The sequence below is a fragment of the Aythya marila genome, assembly GCF_965140915.1.
Source record: "Aythya marila genome assembly, chromosome: 1".
Lineage (NCBI taxonomy): Eukaryota > Metazoa > Chordata > Aves > Anseriformes > Anatidae > Aythya > Aythya marila.
This window is the reverse complement of record NC_139042.1, coordinates 7,140,144-7,166,404: the sequence shown is the minus strand read 5'-3', so window position 1 is coordinate 7,166,404 and position 26,261 is coordinate 7,140,144. Positions and strand designations below refer to the sequence as shown.

The window sequence follows — 26,261 nt, the reverse complement described above, 5'->3', positions numbered from 1 at the left end:
CCATAACCATGCCCTACTCCAGATAACTCATGGCACAGGCATAGAAGTACAATACAGGCATTAGCCCCCAGCCGGTCAAGCTACTTCAAAAATACTGTCTTTTTTACACGCAAAGTAATGACACTTGTAAACATACACAGATTAATCAAGGTTTTATGAGAATTACCTCTTTTGCATCTTTTGTTCATTACCGAAAAGACACTAGTGAATATATTTTGAGCAAGAAAAGCTTTCAAGGCTACTGAAGTATCCCTGGAATACAGAATACTTTTTTTGTTGTCACTGGCTAGTCCTGACTTTCTAATGAATTCATGGCTTTGGGATTTCCAAATACAGAAACATTCTCTTCTTTAAGTTACAGGGAATATCTCTGTGGATATAGATACAATAAAGAATTTTTAAATCCATATCTTTTGCATTTCTGATTAATATTGATTAAAAAAAAAAAAGCAAAAAACTACAAAAACAAAAAACAAACAAACAAAAACAAAAAACAAAACAAAACAAAACAAAAAAAAAAAAAAAAAAAAAAACAAAAAAACATTTTTATACCCCTGTGACTTTGGGCAGCACTAGTAAGAACAAGACCAAGGTGGGTGTACTTAGCACAGTAATATCAAGAGCCATATTTTATGGGGAGGAGGATTTCTTCCTAGGCCTGTTTGTAGGGATTGTAACACCTGGGTTTCTGTTATTGGTATGCTTTTGGGGATCATCACAGAGTTTTATTAATACATTCTACATTATTATAGGGAACCTGCTTTTAGCCTTTTCTCAAGTATCAACTTTAATGCATCTGTATTGATATACCACATTAAATGGAAACATGAAGCCTGACTCAGTGTTTACCAGTATTTCCAAATAAATATATGGGACCATCATTGTGGCAACATCTGAACAGTACCGGTCTACACTTCTTGTCTCCACAATGAGTAGTAAGCAGAATTATTCTCATTGCTATTTCAACACAGGCAGCATTTCTTCCTATTTACAGATATACCAATATGTACCAGCTTCAGGTCTGCTGATGTCAATGATGTAAAACCAATCAATACAAATCCAGTTTCTTATATCACATTCTATGTCACCCACAGGAAAAAGATTTCTCAGCCCTTTCTGTGCCTTTTGTTCCCACTACCTTTAAGACCAGTTTCAGCATTTCCACACAAAATAGCAGCGTTTTATCATTTTGTACATTTGAAAAAAATGAAGTGTTCAGATTTCAGTGAGGCAGCACTATCAACACAGTGGATACAGAAGACTCATGTTACACATTTGTGTGAAGATAGAAATATCACTTTAAAGCACAAGAAGGTCCTATGTCGGTTATAGATTTGAGGATAATCAAGATGAAGCGCAATTCTGAATTTGCATCTCCTCAAACCTGTAGATGCAAACTGACTATATTGGCACTAGTCCTTTCTGTTTCATAAGATAGCATGTAACCCCAATAAGACAAACTGTTCAGTTTTTATTTATTTTTAACAGTTTCAGCTGTTTGACTGGTCTGTTTATTCCTTTATCATAAGGATATGTCATATGTAACTTCAGTGCGAGAGGTTTCTGTCAACCTCTCTTATGCTTGTTTTGCCAAGGATTTTTAAGTCAGAGAGTGCTTGACCTAAGAGCAAAATCTGGTTTGCCTGCATGATGGCTGAGACTGAGGACCTGGGTAAGATATGGTTGCATGAAACACTATGATGACTTCACATATTTTAATGTCATTCTTCATCACGATTTCACTACAAAGTTATGAAGGCACCAACATGGACAATATTAGAAGGAATAAAAAGGGGGGGGGGGTTGGGGGGGACTGTTGCTCTCTGTCTACAATCGAAAAGAAACTAAACCTCTGAAGAGATCCAGGATCAAAGGACCTGGGAAATGTCAGTTGGCTGGGACATCTATCATGTTACAAGACTTGATGCAGCAGCCATGGGAGAACAGGCTCTGCAACAGATCGGAGCCAATTATCAAAGTAATCCCATTTGGCCATAAAAATATCTAGTCATTTAATACTGCTAAGCCATGTTTGTAATCACAGAGCTTAATGAGAACAACTTACTCTGAAAGGAAAGAAGGGAAATCTCTGGAGTAGAAAGGCTACTAAAGAGGATGTTAACAAATAAAGTAAATTTGAGGTTTTAAATTCTTTTATGTAGGCCATACTCTATTTATAGGTTGATTTTGTTTTGTTTTTTTCTTTTCAGTCAAGCCAATGCTGAAGGCAGCCTCAAGATTCTGAAAGTGCACTTTTGTCTTCACATGCTGTGCAATGCAGGCAAGTCTCTCAATTAACGAAAGGGTTCTTTTGTTTGAATGAGATTCTGTTTAATTTCTGGCAGGCAGATTTCAGTTCACAGAGTAAGGGAAGAAATAATTACCATCAGTAGAAGGATGAATAGTAGATGAATCTATAATTCTCATTACCCACCAGAATTTCAAAGTGAACTTAAACTATAAGCAAGCATTTAGCATATCTGAGCAAAGGGGAAAATGTATTGGACAAAAGTCTTATGGTTTCATTCAAATCTTGAACAACAAGAATGAGTGGGACTTAACATCTGGGACAAGCCTGAGAAGTATTCTCAGAATACTGAGAAGGGTTCACATTTCTTTTGAGAAGTCCAGCCCCTCCTTAGCATGTTTACTGCATATTGGATGTCAAACCCCAAGCACTAGAGAGTATTTAGGTCAACTCTGGACTTTAGTGCTACACATTATGGATTTTTGCCAGTTTAGACTGTAAACTCCTGATGGAGGGGAGCAAAGAAGCTCCAGATGGAGCTCACTGGTTCCCAGTGAAAGGACAAGAGGCAATGTACACAAATTGAAATACTGAAAATTCCATTTAAAAATTAGTAAAACAACAACAACAACAACAACAAAACAACAGCTTTTTTCTTCTAAGAATGACGGAAGCTGCAGCAGGTTTCCCAGAGAGTTTGGAGACTCCATTCATGGAGATATTAAAAACTCAACTGGGCATAACCTGGAGCAACCTACTGCCTCTGCTACTAGTTGGAGCAGAAGATCTCGAGAGCTACCTTCCAGTCTCCACTACTTTGTGATCTCTCAATAATCAGTCTAATTCTCTGTGGTGATATACAAATGTAACATACAAGCAACTCTCCTTCCTCTCTTCTACTTAGAAATACAGAGCTTGTAAACCACGGTGGGAAGATAATATATGGTTAACAACTTCAGTCCTTTAGAATGAAAAAAAATCTTTAGAATAAATAAAATATTACTCTTAGGTGTGATAGTGTCCCCTGGCTCATATTATTCTACCTGGTCATGCTGTTGTTGAATGACTGGGTACAGCAATACAAAGGTTTAATATCCGGCTATATTTAATATCAAACTCCTTGATATTGAAACACAGTGCCCACGATGGCTACAGGTCTGTCAGCATTTTCAAAGGTTTATAACAGCCATAAAAACTCATAGAGTATAGAAATGAGTCAACTAGTACTTATAATTGCTGGCATTTAGCACCAGAGAAGATGACTAAGAATCTATATTTGAAATACCTGGAGTTGGTGGAGTCCAAGTACAAATCCTGGGTAAGATCAACTAAGCACTACTTTTTTTGTGAACTAAATACACATAATTCTTTGCAGCTTACTGGTTGCAGAACTTTTAAGGCAAGCACTCACAAACTCATTTATTCTGCATTTTTGGTACACATTTCTTCTGCTATCTTTTAAAATGAGCATCATTTTGACTTTACTTTCCCCGAACACAAAATATTGTTATTTTTGGTATTCAACTTCCTGTCCTTTCATCAGCAGAGGTGGCTGCATTTCACATTTGCAGAAATAATATTTAGGAAATTTCCTGGGGAATCATTTTCAATGGAAGATGTCATGTGTTTCATGCTAAAATACAGTTTGACAGCATTTCAAATGGTCTTTCCATTGTGCTTAAAACAACCCTCCAAAAATTAAGTTAAAACTAAAATTTAGGGAATTAGTATCATAAGGTCTCAGATTTTTCTCTGACATAAAAAAGCATTCCTAGGATCATACGTTAGTTTTATTTATGTCAGTTTACACAGTTATCTATATGCTGTGGCTTGTGCAATTTACCTGATGATGGCTGATATTCCATACCACATGTTAACATAATTTACAATTTCATTGCCTTTTATCCAAAAGAATCCTGGTGTGTTTCTCAAATTTAATGCACTACAAATACAAAATATCAATGGCATCTGCATCAAGGGTGTCAGTCACAATTACAGAAACGCTAAAAATAAATTAAAGAAAAGAACAGTGGCTAAATCAAAATGGTGCTTGGGCTACAGATTGAGTAGATTAATTTAACTACACCTTTAGCTGGATGACCTATGGAGTGGTTCAGCAACACTCAATATAAGGTGTATGAACCAGAAAATAAAACCCTCATAGATGCTAAGGTAGGTGTTAATCATGGTTGTCGTCTCAGGCTGGTCTTTCATTTGTATCTTGTTAGGTATATAAAAATGGTGCAAGTGAGATCAGAAGCAGGCCCTGTATGTCAGTGCTTAGATCTTCACATTTTCTATTATTCAGTTGAGTGACAATATTAATGGAACAGAAGTTATTTACTTGCATGTTAAATGCCAAATTTAAACTGGGCAAAACAGTAAATTAAAGATGTTTCTTCCCTGAAAAGGATCACCTTTTTAATTCAAATACAATTCGGTAGCAGGAACACTATTTTCAGCACAGGTAAACTAACATTAGATCCTTCTGCCCCTCTTTTCTCCTTGCCCTGAAGGATGGTTTGGGGAAATTGAAAATTGAGGGGGAGGAGCAATGTTGTAAATATTTTGGCAACCAACAATTAGAAGGTTTTCATCAAATGTTTCCAAGTACTGTTACTGAAATTTTCACTTTTAAGGTGCTACCATGTGAATCTGAAAGCCTTTCAGAAATGTACAAGGATACATTTTATTTCAGTAGTATCTACCTCTGGCTTTGTTTTCTGATTCTTGTGCTTCTGTGTTGTTGTTTTCTAATATAATGATCTCTCTTGTCTACAAGTATTTCTTCTAATATTCTAAAAATGACAACAGGAATAAGTAAAAATAATTCATATATTTAGACCAGAAAAAAGAAAAAGAGCACGTTTCTGGCATTTTGAATTTCAGAATGACATGAAAGATCAGGTGTATTTTCCCTTCATAGTATACTTTTAAAATAATACCTCCATGAAAAAATCATATCTCTATGAAAATTCATCATAACCTAGATCTTAGGTAAGGCAACCTAACACTGGAGAACAGCACTGGCGGTAAAAGAAATAGAGAAGACAAAAATATTATTATTACATAGATCCAAAAGAAAAGACAGGCAAAACAGTTAATTTTCTTCCTGTGTTTTTTTTTTTTTTTTTTTTTTTTTATCTTGAGAAAAGTCCCAACGCAAATACAAATCATTATTACTGGATCAAACATTTTTGTTATAATTAGTGGACAATCCTGCAGACAACACCTACAGCTATGTCTGTTTTGTTCTCTGTTGACCAAGGTTTCAGAAAATAAACAGAAACAAAAATGTTCAGTGCTTCAGCCTCAATAAGTACTTCTCTGCTCACAGTTTTTTGGCCATACTCACACTTTGCTAAATATATGAAATAACTGAGGAAAAACATCAGATTTTAAAGGTTTACAAATAGTATATGGTAAAAGCCAGACTAATTTATGAATGGTAAATAACCTGAAATAAAGTTATATATGCACTTCACAGTAATTCCACTAGAAAGTGCATGAAAATACGCAGTTGTATCTACTTTCTGTTTCAAACCCTTCTACTTTTGCTTTTTCATATCTCTACCATTTATGACCTATGCTGTGAAAGAAATTAAATATAAACAAAGCAGAATTTATACACATCTCTGAAAAGAGAAGAGTAAACTGCCTGAGTGTTATGTCAGCAGTCAGGTGTGAGTTGCAAGAAAAGAAAGACAGTGAATACAAAGGAAGACATTTGAGTGTAAAGTATTCATACCACATAAACTTACAAAAGCCAAAATGCAATTGTTACCATAAAAATATCTTAGTGGCTCCACAAGGTTATTTCAGGAATCTTGTGAATCTGGATCAGTTTACTGTTATAGCTCCAGGATGATAAAATTTTAACAGGGACAGAAGAAAAACACAAGCAGGAAACATTTAAATTACATTTACCATTCTCGAACAATTTCTTAAATTCAAACAAGGATGTTTTAGAACATCTCCAGAAAATTTTAGGGTTTAACTGACAAATTGCCAAATATTGTGAAATGAAAGTGATTCCATGCCTAGGAAACCTGTTTTGTATGTAGGAGTGCTATTTTCTCTCTCTTCTGAAACTTGGTTTGTGTTGGATGGGTGTATTTCACTGAAGTATTTAATGCCTGTGGTTGTACCTTAAAGATGAGAAATATAGAGAACTGCTGCTAACAGAAGGGCTTCACCTAATGCTACCTACTGATAGTTATATTTTGCATTTCTGAGCTATGGTTCAGCCCCCAGCCAGTGTAAACTGGCTGAGGAGGTCACAGCTAATCCATGACACATGAAGCAGATAATTATTTTGCCCATTCCCAATTTTCCATGTGGGATAATAGATTCCTTTTCACAGGGAATATTTTGGTAATGGGAGATGCACAGATCTTCCACAAACACATGAAACAGTATTGCAAATAAATACAGAGAGAATAAAATACCATTTACAGGTAGTGCATGCTGCAGATTATGGTATTTGTGCTTATACGTTCCTAAAATAGCTGTAAGGAACATAGAGATTGTCTTCAGCAAGCATTACTTTTCTTAGACACTGCTAGGTAAAATCATTTGCTCCTTAGTATTGCAAGTTGCTCTGAATGTTTTTTCTGCTCATTGTACACATTACTGAATGTAGTGGAAATGTTTCTGAGAGTACAATCTGCTTAATATGTAGAAATAAATAGCCATAAAAAAACAAACAAACAAACAAACAAAAAAATGTAAACTGATTACAGTCTGCCTGGCTGGCTCACTTGCAGCAAGTGGCTGTATACAACCCAGTTCAATCAGTTCTTTATTACTTCATAATGTTAAAGGTTATTACCACAACACACAAAAAAGGGATAAGAGCAAGTTCTTAAATTAGCATTTCCTTAGCTCAAATGCCAGCACACTAATCCCTTTCTTTAAAATTTAATACACAGTATTGTAAACCACACTTACAGTATGCTTTTTTGTTGTTGTTGTTGGTGTTTGCATTTTTTGTTTTGTTTTGTTTTTCTGCTCTCTTTCAAGTAAGAAACATTCCAGAAGGAGTACAGTAAAGAATTAGAAGGGACACACCATGTCCCATTCTGTCAATTTACGGATTCTTCAAGCACAGCACATTGGCCAGTGTGATGTAACGATGACACTAACTTTCAGGATTTTAAAACTGTTGTCAATCCAGATTACACTCCTGCCTGGTTAAAATAATAGGAGATTTCTGTTTACACTAAGAAAGTATTCTGGAAATCAGGGCTTCATCTGCAGTTTTATCAGGCTGATTTTGGAATGAGTTCACTGGTAAGTCCCAAATAGAAATACGGTGATGCCATTATTTTTAGCTTGTCATACAAAATAAAAACTGTATGTTAATATAATGCATTAAGCCACCAACTAATAATGCAAGGTTTGTAGAGGACAGAAGACAGCATGCCACTGTTTAGACAATGAATGAATCTGCCAGAGATTAGTATTGCTACTGTTTGCGCACTGGCAAGTAAAATAACAAAAGTTCTCCATCTCTGATGATTCCAGACAAGACAGAGAACTGAGGACCATAGGAGAAGCAGAGGTTTAGGAGCACTTTCAGCCTGTAATATGATGGGTTTACAGCTATATTCATGTAGATCTGATCCTGGATGTGAGTTGAATCGTAGACCTCTTTTTATAGGCAGCTTCTACATAGTTTGTAACTATTCTGTGATAGAGACACAACCATGGCAACCAACAGCATTTTGACTATGCACTAGGACAACACAGCCCTCTAGGGCCTTCCTCTGAGGGCACTAAGAAACTCCACTGAAAGCTGAAATGAACAGATTTCCTCTTGAAAAGGACCTTTGACTGATACTATTCAGCTTGTGTTAACCATCTGCAGCATAGAAGGTGTAGGATTAACACCCAAGCAAAACAAACATCTACAAGCATCTACAAATTAGCACTTTTGAGATGGATTTTACTTAGAAGTGATTTTTTTCACTGCTTTCCTAACTTAAATACCCTCTCCTGCTTGTACAATCATACAAAACGTAAAAAATCTCATACATCAGGATTAGACCTTTGCATGTATTTCAGTTCCAACACAAGGAACAGACCAACATCAAAGAGCATGTTGTGTTTATGAACACACTCTGCTCCACTTGCCAAATTTGTTCCTTTCATGTTCTGAGTGTTTGATAATCCTTTAAAACAGTATTCCTCTGCCTTTCTCTCTGGGGAAAAAAAAAATTTAAAAATTATGACAGATTATAATTTTTTACTATGAAGTTCCAGCTCTTCCCTATGAAAAAAAAAGTTACATTGGTTATTCTCAACATCAAAGATACTATATATCTAGGCTGTCATTCCAACCCATTTTCCCACTGAAGAGCTTCTCACTGAAAGTACATCATTATGATTACTTATTATGCTTATGATTTATGATTACTGGTGCCTGTAGGTCCTTGTTTCATATCCATTGTGACTACTGAATTCAAATCTGAAAGTCCTCAGAAACAGCATGCAATGTCACTTTATTAGTCTGTTCAATAAAAATAAAAAATAAAAATAATAAAATAAGAAGAGATTTAATAGATGGTTAATAGTTTTCAGGTCTATACACTAGAGCTTTCTGTACCCAAGATTCAGCACAAAGTATAAAGGCATTCTTTTATCTAAAAGTATAGTTTGTGCGTGTGTGCTTGAAAAGGGAAAATAGAGGTGTTACAGGCACACAAATTTGAGTTTGCTGCTGCAGTCTCCAGCTACTTTTGACACAGGGAAAAAGCACAGTCAAACATTAGTTATACTTATGGCAAACTGAAAAATAATTCTTTACCAAAAAATGTTGATCACTACTTGCCATGGGACTTCACAGCAATCCTGAAGGTCAGTAGACCTGAGATATTTCAGACCAAAGAAAAGAGATGGATTCCAAAGCTAAGGACATTGTTTTACAAGACATTTTCCCCCATACATTAGATTTTATATGAAAGATAATTTGAACATCAGTTCCTTGGCTGGTTTCAGCTGTAACCAAAAGGCAAAAGCTGAGGAAGATTCCTCTTGGAGAGCAGATGTCTGCTACTTAGAGAGTGCTTTACTTCAGCCCCAAAATACTAGCCCTATTCAGGAATTAATAGGAAGCCAACACAATTCTTGCAGTTGTGCTGTAGCTTGCTTCCAGCAGGAAACACTGCTAACCATGCAGATGGCTGTTATCTGTACCAGCTTGGGTAACTAAGGGGATTCAAGGCTCAGCACTCCATGGAGCATGCTGCAGCCAGTCGCTGCTGGGTGGGAGGCATGGATGACAGGAGCAAACTCATATTCAGATAAAACAACTGTGCTCTCCAGACCAGAGAAAATTTAAAATACATTTCTTAGTCACTGCTGGTTTTCCCTCAGCAACACTCCCAGACTGTTAGGCACCCAGAATAAAAAGAGATTTTTGCCATGTCCTCTGGCTCCTTTCCATTCACTTGGCCTCAGTCTTATCTGGACAAAACTTCAAGTAGCTGGTTTCTTCTGGGTCCAAGCCTCCATACCATTGCCTACAAACTGAACTAGTTGGTAGCTTAATTTATTGTGCTATAACAAATAGCAAATCTGGAGCTACGGTGCCCACAAGAGCCATATGCCCGCATCATAACTTTCTCCTTTTAGGGTTGCTTTTCCTGTCCTAATTTATACTTCCTGAGTTACAGTACATACATTTACATGGTTAATGTTCAGATTGCTGAGATTACACCACAGTGATGCATGCAATATAAATGCCTAGACAGATGGATGCAATATCACAGATTTCTGAAAGAAGGAGAACTTGCAAAACCAGAAGCTCACACTTCAAGAAACCTCATTTGCTAGCACAGGGGTCACTGAAAATAGATCTGAATGCTTAAAAAGCAGCTAAATAGTCTTAAATAAAGCACTGCTGACACAGGTATATAGTCTTTCCTAGAAACAGGAAATCTGTTAAGCTGGCAGGAAATGATCTTCTTGAGAAATTCTGGATTTTTTATATATATATATATATATATATTTTAGGTTACATTTTTATAAAGAATAAAAGCAAAACTGTTCTGCAAAGAAAGTCTGTGGAAAAAGCCACTTTGCCAATTGCCTTAATCTTTAAATTAAAATGATGCTAAAAAGAGGTACTTTATTAGTTAAGCCAGTATCTGTTCAGCAGCTTTGATGCTTCACACATAACTCATAGAATAGGGTATTTCCAAGAGGCAGCAGTATAAGTTTAAATCACTACAGGGTAAACAATTTGGACTGACAACAGATGAGAGGTCTCTGGAAGAGAGTCTCTCTCCAATTACTAATAATACAGCTATAAGACAACAGGTGCTGGTCTGCTGAGCCCTCTTGATATTTTGATAAAACAAACTCTCCTCTCCTACCGAGAGAAAAGAAAAAAGAAACTGGCACAGAGGGACAGAAGCAATGTCTGTCTGCTTTGATAATACTGCTGATGATAAAAGGAAAACTAAAATTGTCGTTCACGACCACCTGCCTCTCCTGACAAGGGATACAGGTATCATACAGCAATGCTATTATTTCTGTTTGGTAAAGTATGCTGTTCAATTCTTTTCTGGTTAAAGGAAATAAAAAAATACTTTGCCAGTTTATTGATCTTTGGTAATTGGCAAGCTACTGTGGGCAGATATTAAAGGACCTTTCTTGAAAAGACAGAGAGATCATAGTGAAGCAAGTGATAATTAGAAACTAAAGCTGGTAAAATTCAAAAAGTAATGCAGATATTATAGAAAATACACCTTTTCCCTGCCTTGCTGTGCTATATCATTTTTCCTACAGTTTGTTTCAAAGTCTCTCTTTGCCTTTCATCTTACACATCTTTCAGCACTGTTGTTATGCAAGATGGGGAATCATTCATTTTAATGTGATACTAAGCATTTTACCACAAAAACAGAGAGAGGATACCATTTTACTGATTACCTAATTAAAAAACTCTACAATATATATTCTTCACAGCCCTATGCTACACACAAAAGATTTAATGCTGAATCTGAAAAGCCATATGTAATAAAAGCAAAGAATTTTTAAATGTTTCTGATTTTACCTTTTTTTTTTCTTTTTTTTTTTTCTCTTGTTACAAAAGCTACAGCAATCACTCTCTTTAACTGCTAATAAAAGCAATTTAACGACAGGTAAATTTGCTGGTTTGTAGCTTCTTTGAACACACACCACACTCATGAAAGGAAAGTAACTTTAGCTAGAAAAGAGATCCTCACAGCACTATGGTGAATAATTCATCATTGCATTTTTCTTTTCATCTCATTTTGTGCCAGTAACGTACACAACTGAAAATATTGTAAAAGCTAAAAACAACCACAGACAAGGACTTCCAGCAGCAAAACACAAATAAAACTAGCAGGCAGGTTCCCCCAGCTCATATAATAACAGCTTTAGCTCGACAGAACCCACATCACTCACCGAGGGCAGAATTCACTTGAACAAAAGCAGAGCCCAGTCACCAAATGCAGCTTCGCAGGACTCTTGATGCGAGATGCTCCTGTCTGCTGTTCAGTTCACACTTGCCTTTATAACTAAGCCAACCAACAACATTCAGTTGCTGAACCTGATGAATTATAAAACGGTAGCTCCCAGACTCTCATATTTTACATCACAGGGGGTGGTCATCCAGCATACACACTGCCTGTGTACATATATTCTGCTATAACTCATCCTGATAAACACATCAGTGCTGGCAGCAGTGACAGTAATTGGTGCTCAGGATGTACAAGCACAAACCAATAGAGCACACTCCCACCTTCTGCTCTGTGCAACATCTCTACCTGTCAATCACTGCACCTTGTTAAGGTGGAATGATCAACTGCACTTCAGGGGAGAATCTAAACTCAGAGGAGAAACCATCTACTAGAAATAGCTTCTTCACTTAAACCTTTCTTAATACATCCTCAGTCTCTTCTAGATACAGTTTTTGTGTTCGTGTTTTGTTGTTTTTTAATCTTCAGAAAATTATCCCTTCTTAAAGACACAGTTCTTGTTTAGTGACTAACACACGGTTCACAACTTCCACTATCATGAATGGATATTATTGAGGCAAATTCTGTGGAATTTAACAAGAATAACCTAACAACAGTGCTCCAGCAACAATGACTATTAAAAACAATATACCTATTAGTTAAAATTAGGTATATATTTTTAAAGACTCTTATAAAATGTCAGTAGGTTTTAAGTACATCCTTAAATTTAAAAATATGTATTTATAATGTTCTTTACTTCTCTAATGCCTATTTTCCATATTCTTGCATTGTTTTAAAGCAAATCTACACATAAAAAATAACAGAATCAAACAGCTAAAGCTCAGATACATTGATATAATTAATTAAAATAAACAACTTGAAATAGGATTAATTACAGCAATGGCAATCACAGTTGCTGCACATGATAGAATCTAACTCTCACAATTAGCCCCCAACAAGTAAAACTTGTTATTGTATTGGTCATACACAGACAAGGATCAGTCACAGAAAATATTACTGTAAGGAAAGTCTTTTTTAATCAAGTAAAAAATGTTTATTCAGAGGAATATCCAGTGATCTTGTCCACACTTTACACGACCTCAAGACTATTTGTATGAGTGTGAGGAGCGAATGAGAACACTTTATGATGATTTTCTGTTTCTACATCCCTGGTAATGACACTCAGAGGGCTCTACTTGGAGCCTGAACTTGCTCCAGCTCCTTTCTTTCCCCATGACTGTAAAACTCTTCCAACATTTGGCACCATGACGCAAGGTTGTGCTTTGGAAGGTGAGTGCTGTTGTGTGAGCGGCTGTGCACTTTCCGGATGCTCTTCCATTAACTGGGCTGAGGAATGCAAATGAAGCCTGCGCATGGCAGCCCGAGGCAGAAACCCAACCCTTGTCACCATCTGGAATGCCTGATGTGCGTCACAATGTGGGTACGGGGTGTTGCATTTCATGCATAGCAAAAGCAAGTCCTATATATATCCCATTTCTCTTGTCCTCAGCTGCTTGTTTCCCCCTCCTCATTTGTCTCTTTGTGTTTGGCACCTTCATTATTTGAGAAAAAAAATAAATCACTAGAGGCCACAAGCAACCTTACTTGCTTGAATTAAAAGCTGTACATAATTGGGTGGCAGAATATAGGGAAGACATATCAGGACTTAATCAGAACAACGGTTTTCAAGTCTATAGCTTTATCAAAGGAAAGAGCAGCTGAGTTTCAATAACTGGATTCTCCAGTGATGCTGGCTGGGGATAATCCAAAATGGCCAGAAAAAAAATCTAAGTGACAGACACTGGCTCAGTGAGAAGTAGCAAAAAGAACTGTGCCACTGAATTTGGCTTTACAGAGAGAAATTCTATTCTCACAGATTTATGTGTTTTACTTGCAAATTATGGAGGTTCACTACAATGGCCAAAGCACAAGAATTTGTTGTCTTGTGTACTAATCAGGGTTTTCTGACTTATTTTTCAGGTTTCATACTACTATGAATTCTGCCAAAATGCCCCTAAATGGCATTTTTCTTTTTGTTTTACCGTAACTATTCAGGTTTGAAGAGGCTTACCACAAATCTCTGTAAACATGACAGTGATTTGGTGCAGCATGGTGAAGATGTAGCCAATGTTTGATTGAATCTTCTTTACCAATATAGCATTCATTCTAAGATTCAGTTTACATTTATTGAATTACAGGTTTGTAAAACTGACCAATATCACAGCAATGTATCACTACAATATTTCATAGCTGTGTGTAGGTGGCATGCATAAGCCACAGTCTGTGGTATTACACAAGAGTCACAATTCCAAGAAATATTGCTACCTCATTTCACACTTACTTTCAATTTTTATTTAGCTACCTTGGCTTCCATGTTATTTTCCATGGGAAATATTTCATACCTGCCAATTCCATAATATTCAGCAGTGTGGTGCTCTATCAAAAATAAGCCATATAAAGCCTGCTGCCTTCTTAGTGAATGGATACGCTCATCTAACAACCTGTGTTTTCCAGGCTATGTTCATGGCTCACATTCTAGTGCAGAAGGTGAGATTTGAAATTTGAACTTTCTCGCTTCACTGACAGGTGTGTGAGAATCCCATATGGCTGCCATATTTATGTGTACCTACATACATATTTAGTTTGTATTTTTAAGGCATTTGTAATGCACACATTTGGTATTTACTTTGAGGTTCTTTGCTTCAATCTGCAAGCTAGAAATGATTAAGAAATGAAAAAAAAAAAAAAAAAAAAAAGACAAAAGCATTCCCATCTGATGCCAAAACATGATTTCTGTCTTATATCATCATGTGGTATAATATTGACTACACCTCATAGAGATCCCTTTTGCTAGCTAAAAAGAGCACAAAGATCACTGGGCATATTCTACCCAAGGCATTCAGCTAGAATAACAAGTTACCTTCTCAAGTCAAGAAGCAGCTAAGGAAAACTCAAATAAAGAGTAAATACAGGAAGGTTTGATACTAGTTAGATCATGAATTAGCTAGTACAGTTAGCACATATCCCAGTGAGGCAAAACCACACCTCCAGGATGTCCACAGAGTGGACCCACAGTTCCAGGTGAATAAATGTCAACCAGCAGAGACAATTTCTAGACTATCCCAGATGGTCCGGATCAGTAGATTGATCAGTAATTCTCACCATGTGGCTTAAGAAGCCATCATGCAAACTAAGGATGTATTTATTTAGTACCTTGCATTTAGCAATTAAGCTCTTCAATCCCTTTAGTGATATTTTTTGTTTCCCAGATTTAAACTGGCTAAAGCAAATGCTCTTTCATCCAATAGCCTGTTGATGATACTGTCAGAGAGCATCACCAAAGCAATAAACCCAGAAGGATTTAAAAAAAGACAGCATTTATCAGACCATAGCATCCAGAAGAACAGTAATAACAAGAAACATAAACTTTCTAACAATCAGATCTAGTAAAACTTTGTTTCCCACAGATGTTTCTCCTTTGATCTCAGACCCCACCCATTGCCTTGCCTCAATCTGAAACATTTCACATCACACCAACTTCTCCTGGACCCCTTATAAGACAAAGTTCAGGACTTGGGTGGCTCCAGGTCACTAACCAGTTTGTTGCCCACTTTCTTCCCAGAAAAAGCACTAAATTACAGCTCCCTCCCTAACCCCGCTCCAAGTTGCCAGGAAATCTATAGGACCTCAACTAATTCTGAGACATCCCTTTTTCCAAATCAAAACCAGCTGAGCATATTTGTCTTTTATTACATTTGGTAAAAGTAACCATTGGTTACACAACAATTCAGCACCTATATTCTCCAAGAGGCAGTTGGGTTAAATGGCATTTTTGTATTCTTTGAGTACAGAAATCTCTCAGACTTGATTCCAGCAAAGACCACATAAATTCATTTATGAATTTCACAAGCTCCTCCACCATAAGTAGTCTGAATACAGTGAGAATTTGTCCTTTTAGTTTTACCTGTGTGGTAAAAAAGTACCACCCATTGAGTCAGATAGATTTTATCGCTGTAACCTACATACATCATTCATTGTAAAATAAACAGCAGTGACAATGTAAATGAATTTAATTGTCACAGCAAGGTGAAGGAGAAATTCATTTCCTCTCAATGTAGCACACTTGTAATTCCATTTAAGAACAGTTTTTAAATAGAGTTTGAGTTTTTAAGATTAATCCTTGTGAGGACAAATGAATAAAACTCTATGTTTAGATTAATTAACAAATTAGCTTGCACAGGGCTTTGAAGATGTAAAGGACTGTACAAGTGCTATTTCTATAATAATGTTTTTCTAAATTACAATACTTTTCTTCTTCAAGTGACATCTTTTTTTCTGCAAGTGCTATGTGCAAGCTCAAGTCTTCTTTCTGGAAAAAAAAAAAAAAGAAAGAAAAAAAAAAAAAGGAAAAAAAAGGGAAAGAAAAAGAGAAAATGGAAAAAAAAAAAAAAAAAGGAAAAAGGGAATTAAAGAGGATATGCAGCTAGGTCTGAATGAAGAGACACCCAAGAGAGCAATTCCTGTCAACCAAGGGCAATGAAAAGAACTTGCTTTGCTAGTTAGGAAGGCTGAACACTCTTAATGTTGGCTTCATAGTCTCCAGAATATGAATGATCTTATCAGAAATAAAGAATTCTAAAGGAAGGCAGGCCAGATGGCAATTTCCTGAGAACCTCTGGAGAGGCTACCTGGATTTGATTTGAAAAGTCTTTTAAAGCACCCCATGAACCTGGAATACTACAGCAGCCCATTTAAAAGCCAGTGGATTTCCCAGTCTGACACCTCATACAAATGCTGCTTTTCTGTATGGCTTAGATTACTTCATCTGGTTAAAATAACCAAGAAACTTGGATGCTATGGTTCAGCATCCAGATTTTTTTTATTTATTTTTTTTATTTTTTCCCTCTGGATTATCATTTCCCTTTAACTCCAAGTTTCCCACTCTTTTATTTCTGCTGTTTCATTTTAAATGAGTTACAGTGTCTACAGCTTACTAACTCCAAGAGCTGGAAGAAGAGCTCAAGATCCGCTTTCTATTAGGCAAAACATTAAATTCAGTAACAAACCAGACAAGCATCTTTCACGCAAACAGAAGGTCTCACATTCAACTCCTTATAAGCCTGGTGTGGGGAGAAAATGAGTTAACAGCTATGGATGGCACAGAATGGTGGAGCAACATGTAGATCCTCCTGCGATTCGCAGTCTGAGTGTGTGCACTCTGTGGTGGGAGGAGTAGGTGGCTGATTTGGGGAAGAAGCAAAGCACAGGAATGATACACTTGACTCCTCTGAGGATGGTGACGAAAATCTGTCAGCTTGGCATAGTTCTTCATGTTACCTACAGCAATTACTGACACATGGAGAAAGTAGCGGCTCTACAGACATCACAGTAAGAGGCACGGTATGTGCAGTGGAGACAGCAGAACAACTTTATTAAAGAAGCCCATGGCAGTGTTGCAAAGGAACTGTCTAGGCTATCCAGGAAGATGGACAACTGAAGAGCACACAGAACAGTCTTCTTTAGAAAACTGTAAAATTTAGGCCTGTGTTTGTGGTAGATCACAAAAAAAAGACAAGTGGCATAGCCTGAGAATGCCTTCTGCACTGGCTATGACAATGAACTGGCAGAGGAATCAGTACACACATACTTTTAGATTAAGTTTTCCCCTCCTACAGATTTCTTTCAGGAAAGAAGATACGAAGCCTGGATGACTAACTACAATGCAGATGGCAAAGCAATGTAGAGATACCCATGCTAGCTCCAAATGAACCAGCTTAGATGACACCATGAGTAAATTTAACCTACTCATTTTGAACTCCATGGTTATCCTGTTCATGTAGCATGAACATTCTAAGCAGTCTGTGATGCAGTCAAGCCAAGGAAGGACAGCAGGTGATACTCAGGGTAGGTCTGTGCCAGCCATTCTTGCAAAATTTACTTCTGCAGTTTTCTTGCCATTACTTGTAAAGATGCCAAAGATGTAGTACCTCCCAGCAAGGAAGAATATGCAACTGCAGAAGCATCAAAATGAAGAATTGTTCTGAAAAGAAAGGAAGAAATAACTGCTCTGTTGGGATATGGCAAGCCTTCCTTCAGCTCAGCAGGAATCATTTGTAGTCTTTCATGTTTTCTAAGACTGCTGAAACTGCAGAATTAACTGTCTTGGCTTGAAATCAGGTCAAATAATTCAGCTCTCACCAGAAGCCCTTTTTGTTAGTTATGGGCAAGGACAACCTGGTGAATCTGCTTTAAGATGACTTTCATGTATTCCCATGTTTTCTGGACACTTGAAGGCATGAATGGCAAAGATACTCCATCTACAGGGCAGTAGTTACTGTGAACAAGGAAATGTCCATCACCCCATCACATGTGCAGTTTTTACCTTGCAAACAACTTCTACGGAGTTGAGCATTTCAGGACAAGCTACCATTTTGTCAGGATTGTATCTGATGGGACCCAGGAATCAGGACAGCAATTAGATGCTCTGTTCTTGAACTACTTATAGCTCAGGGATTAATTAGGAGTGGAAAATGTTCTAAGACCTTTAAATGAAGAACTGAAGAATTAAAGGAGGTGAAATATAAATACTTACTCTTGTTCTCACTGCAGCATCAGAGTCTCTGAATTAAACATACCCAAATAACTCAGACTACATAGGTACAACAAGAACATTTGATTAGTATTTCTTAAATGATATAATGGGATTTATCAGACAATAATGAAGAACTGAACAGAGAGATTGTACATGTTGAATCTGAGAATATGCAGTTCTAAGCACTTAAATTTGTAGCTTCCTACTCATTTGCCCTGACCAGCTTTCAGCATGATGCCTGAACTGGAAAAAAATCATATGAAAAATACAGGCCAAAAAGAAAGTAAGAGCAGCATTGGTGAGGGGAAGTTATTTGCCATTTCCATGTGCTTAAGTCTCCATTGGCTTTTTTAGGAGAGAGCCTTGGAAAAACAAAGAAGGAGCAAAAGGCAGTAGACAAAAACCTGGGAGATTTACTGAAGGAGTTTCCATCCTGCATGTCTTGGGACAGATTCTGCTTCTGTGACTCTCTTTCTCTGCTCAGCGCTACTTCATGCAGGTACTGTGAAGAAAAACTAAAAATCATATTTCATATGTTCAATATTTGACATATTTCAATGTTAATGCTGCAGGACACCTAAGTACCTTTGAAGCAAATGGTCTTGCAAGATTTGGAGAGCTCCAAACATTTTGATTTTCTTGCGTCTTTTTAGAAACACAGAGTCATAGAATTATCTAGGTTGGAAATGGCCTTCAAGATCACCAAGTCCAACCTCCAACCTGACCTACTGAGTCTCATCACTAAGCCATGAACCTCAGTGCCATGTCCACATGTTTCTTAAATACCTCCAGGGATGGGGGCTCTACCACTTCCCTGGGTATCCCATTCTGTTGCTTGACCATTAAGAAATTCTTCATAATGTCCACTCTAAACCTCCCCCAGTGCAATTTGAGACCAATTACTCATGTCCTATCACTTGGTACCTAAGAAAAGAGATCATCACTGTCCTCATTGCATCCTCCTTTCAGGTAGTTGAAAACAATGAGGTCTGTTATAAAGCAATCAAAAAATATGTACCTGAAGGTACTATCAAAGTTGTGGGCATGCAAAAGTTAATTAGATTATACCAGGAAGTAATGAGGAAAAAACAATCTTTCTTACCACTAAATTTCATTGCTTTTGTTCCCAGTAAGCATCTCTTTCGACTACTGTACTTCAGTTTGTACCAAGTGAGAACAAGGGCTTTTTGGGGAATGGAAATGTAAATCATGTGTGTGTATACACTATCTACACACATCCTAATAAAAAAGAAGAATCTGGTAAATAAACTTTTTCTGAGTCTGACTGACCTGCAGAACTGAACAAATAATTTGCAATGAATATATGGTTTCTCCTCTACATTAGGTTTGCTTCTGTGCTTTTTTTTTTTTTTTTCTCCTGTTTTCTTTATGCGTGTTTTTTGTTGTTATCACAAATTAATAATCACACACTACTTAGTAGATGCTCTCTTCCTATAGATGATTTATGAACATTATGCAGTTAGTATTTGCAGTATGAGTTTTGCATGATCATATACTATTTCTTTGTCTCCTGCCAGGTGAGGTGTAAATATTAGCACTGCATATCTTGGGAAAATATTCACATACAGTACATTAATTATAAAATATCACTACTACAAAGTTCATCTAGAGTTTGGATGGAAATTAAATGCAAGTGATCATAAAAACAGATGAATCATTTAATTATATATGCATGTTTCTTGTAAAGTTTTTGAGGTATGTCTTTGGCTTTTCTTAGAAACCTAAGAAACATCATCTTGAATGTAAAATTATAATCAACATTTTTATTCCTGTAAGATAATTCCTATACCAATACTACACAGAATAATGAACTTTTGCCTTGCTTGGTTTACAGTTAATTGATTTTCAAATAAGCATCTGGATTTAAGCTACAAACTTGTTGACTTAAGAAGACTTGGGGAAAGTTAGGGCAAATCAATTACATGTAATGAAATCAATGTATATAAAAGTTAAAGCATGTTAATATTCATATATTCATGAAGGTAACTTTAGGATCTTCCTCTGAATGAAACTACCACAAATAAAGGCCTCTTTTTTTTTTTTTTTTTTTTTTTCCTGTAATGATTAAATTCTTTTGGGAGCTTAATATGCATTAATTTAACACAATACTCCCTTCAAACAATTGATTTTCTTGAAGTTACTTCTTAGACATGGGCAAGAAAGTTAATGACTTCCTGTGGGAAGGAAACCTCAACTAGCGTTTGGATGCTGTAGCCAGAAATTGTTTTTGACTTTTCTAGGAAAAAAAAAAAAAAAAGGAAAGAAAAGAAGAAAAAATAAAGAAAAGAAAAAACACCCTCTTCTTTCTTCCTATGTAATAGAAAGAAAAGAGACAAAAACACACAGCTTATATTCAATTCAGTAAAATCTAGGTGTATACATATAAAGAAAAGTGACAGAGGGCCAAGCTGTGGAAAAACAGATTAGTTCTTAATATGGTACTGAAGAAGTGAAATGCCGTCATATTGGAAATAATCACTGATGACAGCATTGACACCCCTGCTTTACAGTTTAGAGAATACCATTTTGCCATTTTGAAAAGCTCATTTTTTTCTTTGAAGTAATGATACTTTGAGTGTCCTGTATTAACTTACACTGATGAATTTTTTGATCTATGTGATAAATATTATGGCTGCTGAAGTCTACAGAATGTTTCACATTGCTTTCTATATTTGAGGACTCACCAATCACAGCTGAGACACAACCTGCCATGTGAAGGCATGTCCTGTATGTACTGAACGTTACTAGGATTAGGATAATTTTATGCTCTGCTTGGTAAATCCATGTGAAACTTCAAGAAAGACTCACGGATCTTATCTTGCCAAAGGTAGTTCATCTCTGCAGCTTCTCACCAATATATGAAATAAGAAAAATGACAGAATTATTCCACTTACAGTTTCTCCAATTCTCTATTTCCAGAGATCCTTGAATCTAACCATAATGTATTAATGAATATTTTGCATTTTGATATTTTTTTAAAAATACTTTTTCAAACAAGTTTTTCCTGCAGGGCTAGGAAATCAAGTTAGACAGGGAAAGTTAATTTTCCACAATTTCGGTATTTTGGAAACTTTCTTAATAATCAAACTTCTATACTTGAAAAAATCACAGCAAAAGACCAGATAGTATGTGGTGTGCACATCCAGCCCAGGGACAGACCCCAAGCACTGCTCAGTGAGGAGGAGGAAAGAGTAAGCTGCAAGGAGAAGGAGCTGCAAGGAACCAGAAACCCAGCTGGGCTTCTCTGGTACTCTGGCAAAATAATATCCTACCAAAATGTACCCTACCAAAACACTTTTCCTTTTAGTACTAATATGAAGGACAAGTAGATTAGGCAGATTAATGGGAATATAAGAGGTGCTCAGTGTCTACTAATACACAGTAGTGTCATCAAATAAATAATCATTATTAGAAAATTTAGGATTTTAAATAATCATTATTAGAAAATTTAGGATTTTCTATGCAAAGGAAACTATACCCTCAATGACTGCCCCATGAGTTAAATGTCCAAACACGTTAAAGTATCTGGGTCTAAGACATTATGCTATTGATAGTTCCTAAATCAATGTTTTATGGAATAAGGTATTTCTTTGTTGTGTTTTTTCTTTTTTTTTGTTTTTTGTTTTCTCTGCAACATGCCATCAGTGCCTGTTGATAATATCCAGATGCAGCACTGTCAGTGAACAGTTTCTCCTTTTACATGACAAGCATCCTTTCCAAGAACATTAAATATTTTTAATGAAGTATATGTGACAAATAAAATCCCATAGCTGGTCTTTCACCATGTCTATTTTGCTCATTTAGTCATGATTATACTGTTTTAGCATAAAAATGCTACTGCAAGAGAAAACTAAAATAAATATCTTACAGATAAATTCTCCTCAGCCAGAAGTAGCATTTAGGGCTTTAGAACAGGAAGAGGAAAACTCAGCATGGTTCCTCCGCTATTTTAGTCATGACACTTACACAAATCCCAACCATCTTGGCAAACACAAACCACCCATCACAGTCAGTTATCACATGTATCAAAAAGGAAGACAATTAACAGGCAATCTATTTCAACATATTTCGGGCAAGATTTCTGCACCCCCCTACCCCACCACCCTTCATATTTTCCTTTGCTGGCAGCAACCAAACTAGGAAGAACTGTAGGAAACCAAACTGTAGGAAGAACTCTTCCTGCAGAAAACATGGTGGTTATCTGGTTGCTCTGCTGCTCAATGCAGCTCCCTAGCCAAGGCTAGCTACAACCCTCTTCTGACTCCAGTAATAATTGTTTTTTTTTCTGAGGTGCTCTATTCAGAGCAAGAAGTACTTTGATATGTCTTTAAAAGCACATTTTCAGATTCAAGCCTTTCCTTTCTTTTCCTTTCCTTTCCTTTCCTTTCCTTTCCTTTCCTTTCCTTTCCTTTCCTTTCCTTTCCTTTCCTTTCCTTTCCTTTCCTTTCCTTTCCTTTCCTTTCCTTTCCTTTCCTTTCCTTTCCTTTCCTTTCCTTTCCTTTCCTTTCCTTTCCTTTCCTTTCCTTTCCTTTCCTTTCCTTTCCTTTCCTTTCCTTTCCTTTCCTTTCCTTTCCTTTCCTTTCCTTTCCTTTCCTTTCCTTTCCTTTCCTTTCCTTTCCTTTCCTTCCCTCCCCTCCCCTCCCCTCCCCTCCCCTCCCCTCCCCTCCCCTCCCCTCCCCTCCCCTCCCCTCCCCTCCCTAGAAGAACATTGATTTAAATGTTTTCTGGAGAACTTTATTACCAGGCACTGTATGATTTAAAATATGAACCAATATTTCAACAACGGTTTTGCTAGAGCAGTTTTCTACCATAAGAAGGTTTATAAAATATTGGGAGATCACTTTTCCCTATCCCTTGTATCTGTCTGTTTCGTACTTTTTTTTCCATCCAAGTCTGCTTCTCTAGCCCAGAAAAGGGAGACCCACACTTCAGGAGAGGCACCACAAACAGTGATGCTGATCCGAGTATTCCATAACTGGAGGAGAGTAATTCACAGCAGTTAAGTGGACTCGATCTGTTTGCATGAGCAGATACAGAACTACTCACAGTCTGTGCTAAGTAGCAGCGCAGGAACAATTAGAAAAGGTCCCTCATTTTCTAAGAACTGCTTTCAAAAATCTCATCAGTAATGGGAATAGAGGTGGATCTTAGGTCAAAAAGGGCTCTTTGTTCCTTCTGCTTTGTTCATCTGGCTTTATCTCCCCATAGCTCATGAAACTGATTGATAGCATATATTAAAAATTGTAATAATGACATGCGTTAATTAAAAATTAAAAGGCTATGTAGATTTATGCAAATTATCACATTGTGCAGCATTCAATCAATAATAAATAGGCAAATTAGGGGTGACCCTCAAGTGCTTGGCATGCTGCCAGTTCAAGAGCTGCAAAGACTGCTTGGTGCCAACAGGTTGTGTAGCTCACAGCAGCACCTATCTGCCTGGAGATCTGAACCTGAGCATTCATTCCTGGTACTCCGACATTCTGGCTGCAGGGAGAAAATGTACTTAAAAAAAAAATCTTTATACCACATGTTCACATTCTGCACTTCTTGAAGCACTAATCATACAATGATAGCCTTTGGCTTCCAGTCAGCTTTACTTTCACACTCACATGTGCTTGTAGAATGCTGCAAACACTACGAGGGATGGCTTAACCCCAGTGTAACAGGACTCTGAGCTGGCTAGAGTTGTGAGGTAGATCTGAAAGTCTTTTGGACTCAAAAGGTGGAGGTTTTCTTTGAATGACAACAACAATGCTGACGTTTTTAATTAGAGGGTTGGATTTATGATTAGTAACTCAGATGCTTCCAAGATGGTTCTCAGGCCCCAAGACAGACAGCCTGGAGAGCCTCACATCCCTGTCACTAAATTCTCCTACTGTTCCAAAGCTTAACCTGGCCCCTGGGACTGGTCCAGCACCTGGGCTGGCTCCCAGACCATGCCCTGCCATGTACTCATGGCCCTGGCTAAACCATGTCAGGGACCCTGCTAACAGTTTAACAGGAAAGGCAATCACATTCCAGTTTGGTGCTATTGCCAAACCTTGTTTACTAGCATACATGCAACAAAAGTGACTACTTTTAATGGAACAGGAATTATGCAGCTCTTATGCACAGATTTCCTCTGGCCCATCATGGCCTTGTATGAGGTGAGGCTCCTCACTTTAAGCCCCTGTTGCTTCTAACGCAGTGACTTTCTAAGAAACAGCAGATAACACACCAACATTCCTGTCCGTCCTCCCTAATCTTCTCTGAAACACTTGGAGCCTCTGCACAGGCTGCAGATTCCCATAATCTTTTTGTGATTCTTTCCTTTTTCAAACCTTGAAGTTTCTCCCAGCTTTTAGTACCTTCAGTTCTCCATCATACAGGAGTTCCCTCCACCTCACCCCAGGGGCTCCATCTGGCTTGGACTTAAATGAACTAAAGATGATTATGAACAACCAAGTAAAAACCCAAACATTGTCTGTCACATCCAGAATTAATTTTAGGTCATTTTAAAATGTCAGAATTAAACCAGAATAAACTGATTCTCTATGATCTTGTTTGGAGAAAGCTCTAATTTTGGATCTGCATCAAGGTGATGTTTGTTTCTTCAAAACTGTCCTCTCCCTATACCCAAAATAGGACAGTTATGTACCTCTTATTCCTGCTCAAGTTTTAGTACTACCACAGACATATTCCCTTCAAGGACAATAACTGCAACATGCACTTTACACCCATTAATTAAGGACTCAGGCAGGTCAAACAGGTCTGAGTGCTGGCCCTAAAGGGCCTGAAACAGGACCTACCAACTTGTCTATTTCATTTCTGCGTTGTTAGCTACTCTTGCTACAACTCTGCTTTTGTTTACACACCCACATTTTCTACTAGGTTGCATGCCCTTAAGTTAGGGCACAATTTCCACACTGAACTCCTCAGGTTGTCAGGCTGAATTTATTACATTATTCCATATCACTAAGCAGCACGTCAAGCACTCAGATGAATGCTGAGCGAGTACTTAAAGGATAAAAACTATTATTATTTTATGCCTTCAAACCTCTGGTGTAAATTTTGTAATTTTCTGCTTTCAAGTAAATAGCAATTTTTGTTAGCCACGCATTTGTACTCACAAGCTTCTGTGCAGAATTTGCTGCTCAGGCATCCCAGGACAGAGGAACAGGATTTTTTTGTCAAGATTCACTGGGTTCGGCTGAGAACAGAATTTTGCCCCTGTCCTTACATGCTTGCATTTTTCCCCCACATAACTCTTCTAGTGAAAACTATGGCAGAACTTGCCTCCAGAGGAAGAAAGCAGAAAACTACCAGGCATCCCTGCAATATGAAACAATTGCTACCAAAAATGGTACCTTCAGCCATAAGGATGCAACCGTTCATCACTAGAGAGTTGCTGCAAACACTGGGGCCACAGCCACAGAGTCTGAGCCTATCACCTGCATCTACAGTCTTTGTGAATGAGTCTTTTTTCAACTTTGTGAAGTTGAAAAGTTGACCAAGCCTTCAGCTGGCATTGTAGCAGGCTGTGCAAATGGATCCTCCAACTCACTACTCTGCCATCCCAGATCCCCAGATTCTAGCGATCAATCTTTAATACTGAGAGATATGGGTCTAGAAAAGGCTCATAATTCCATGGTGAAATAAAGGCAGCCATCAGAAAAAATAATAATAATAAAAAAAAATCAGCTGATACAAATTAAAAGGTTTCAAGTATAAAATAATTTTATATATTTCAATATATAAAATGTTTTTCAAATTTCAAGGAAATCTAGCTGGCAGGACTAAGAACAATACAAAGGACTGTTTCAATCTATCTGGACCAAAAAAGGTGTCTGAACAATGGTGTAGGTATATCCTTAGGTGAAGATAATAAAATCCTTAACACATTCAGAAATCAGGGAAATATTTACTGAATTAT

General features: G+C 37.2%; 1 protein-coding gene across 7 annotated transcripts in view; it reads right to left on the bottom strand.

The window, feature by feature from the left end:
- Positions 1-26,261, bottom strand: part of DLG2 (discs large MAGUK scaffold protein 2) — a gene marked incomplete at its 5' end in the record, with an annotated part of 1,037,476 nt that overhangs the window by 113,556 nt on the left and 897,659 nt on the right. The window lies entirely within an intron of this gene.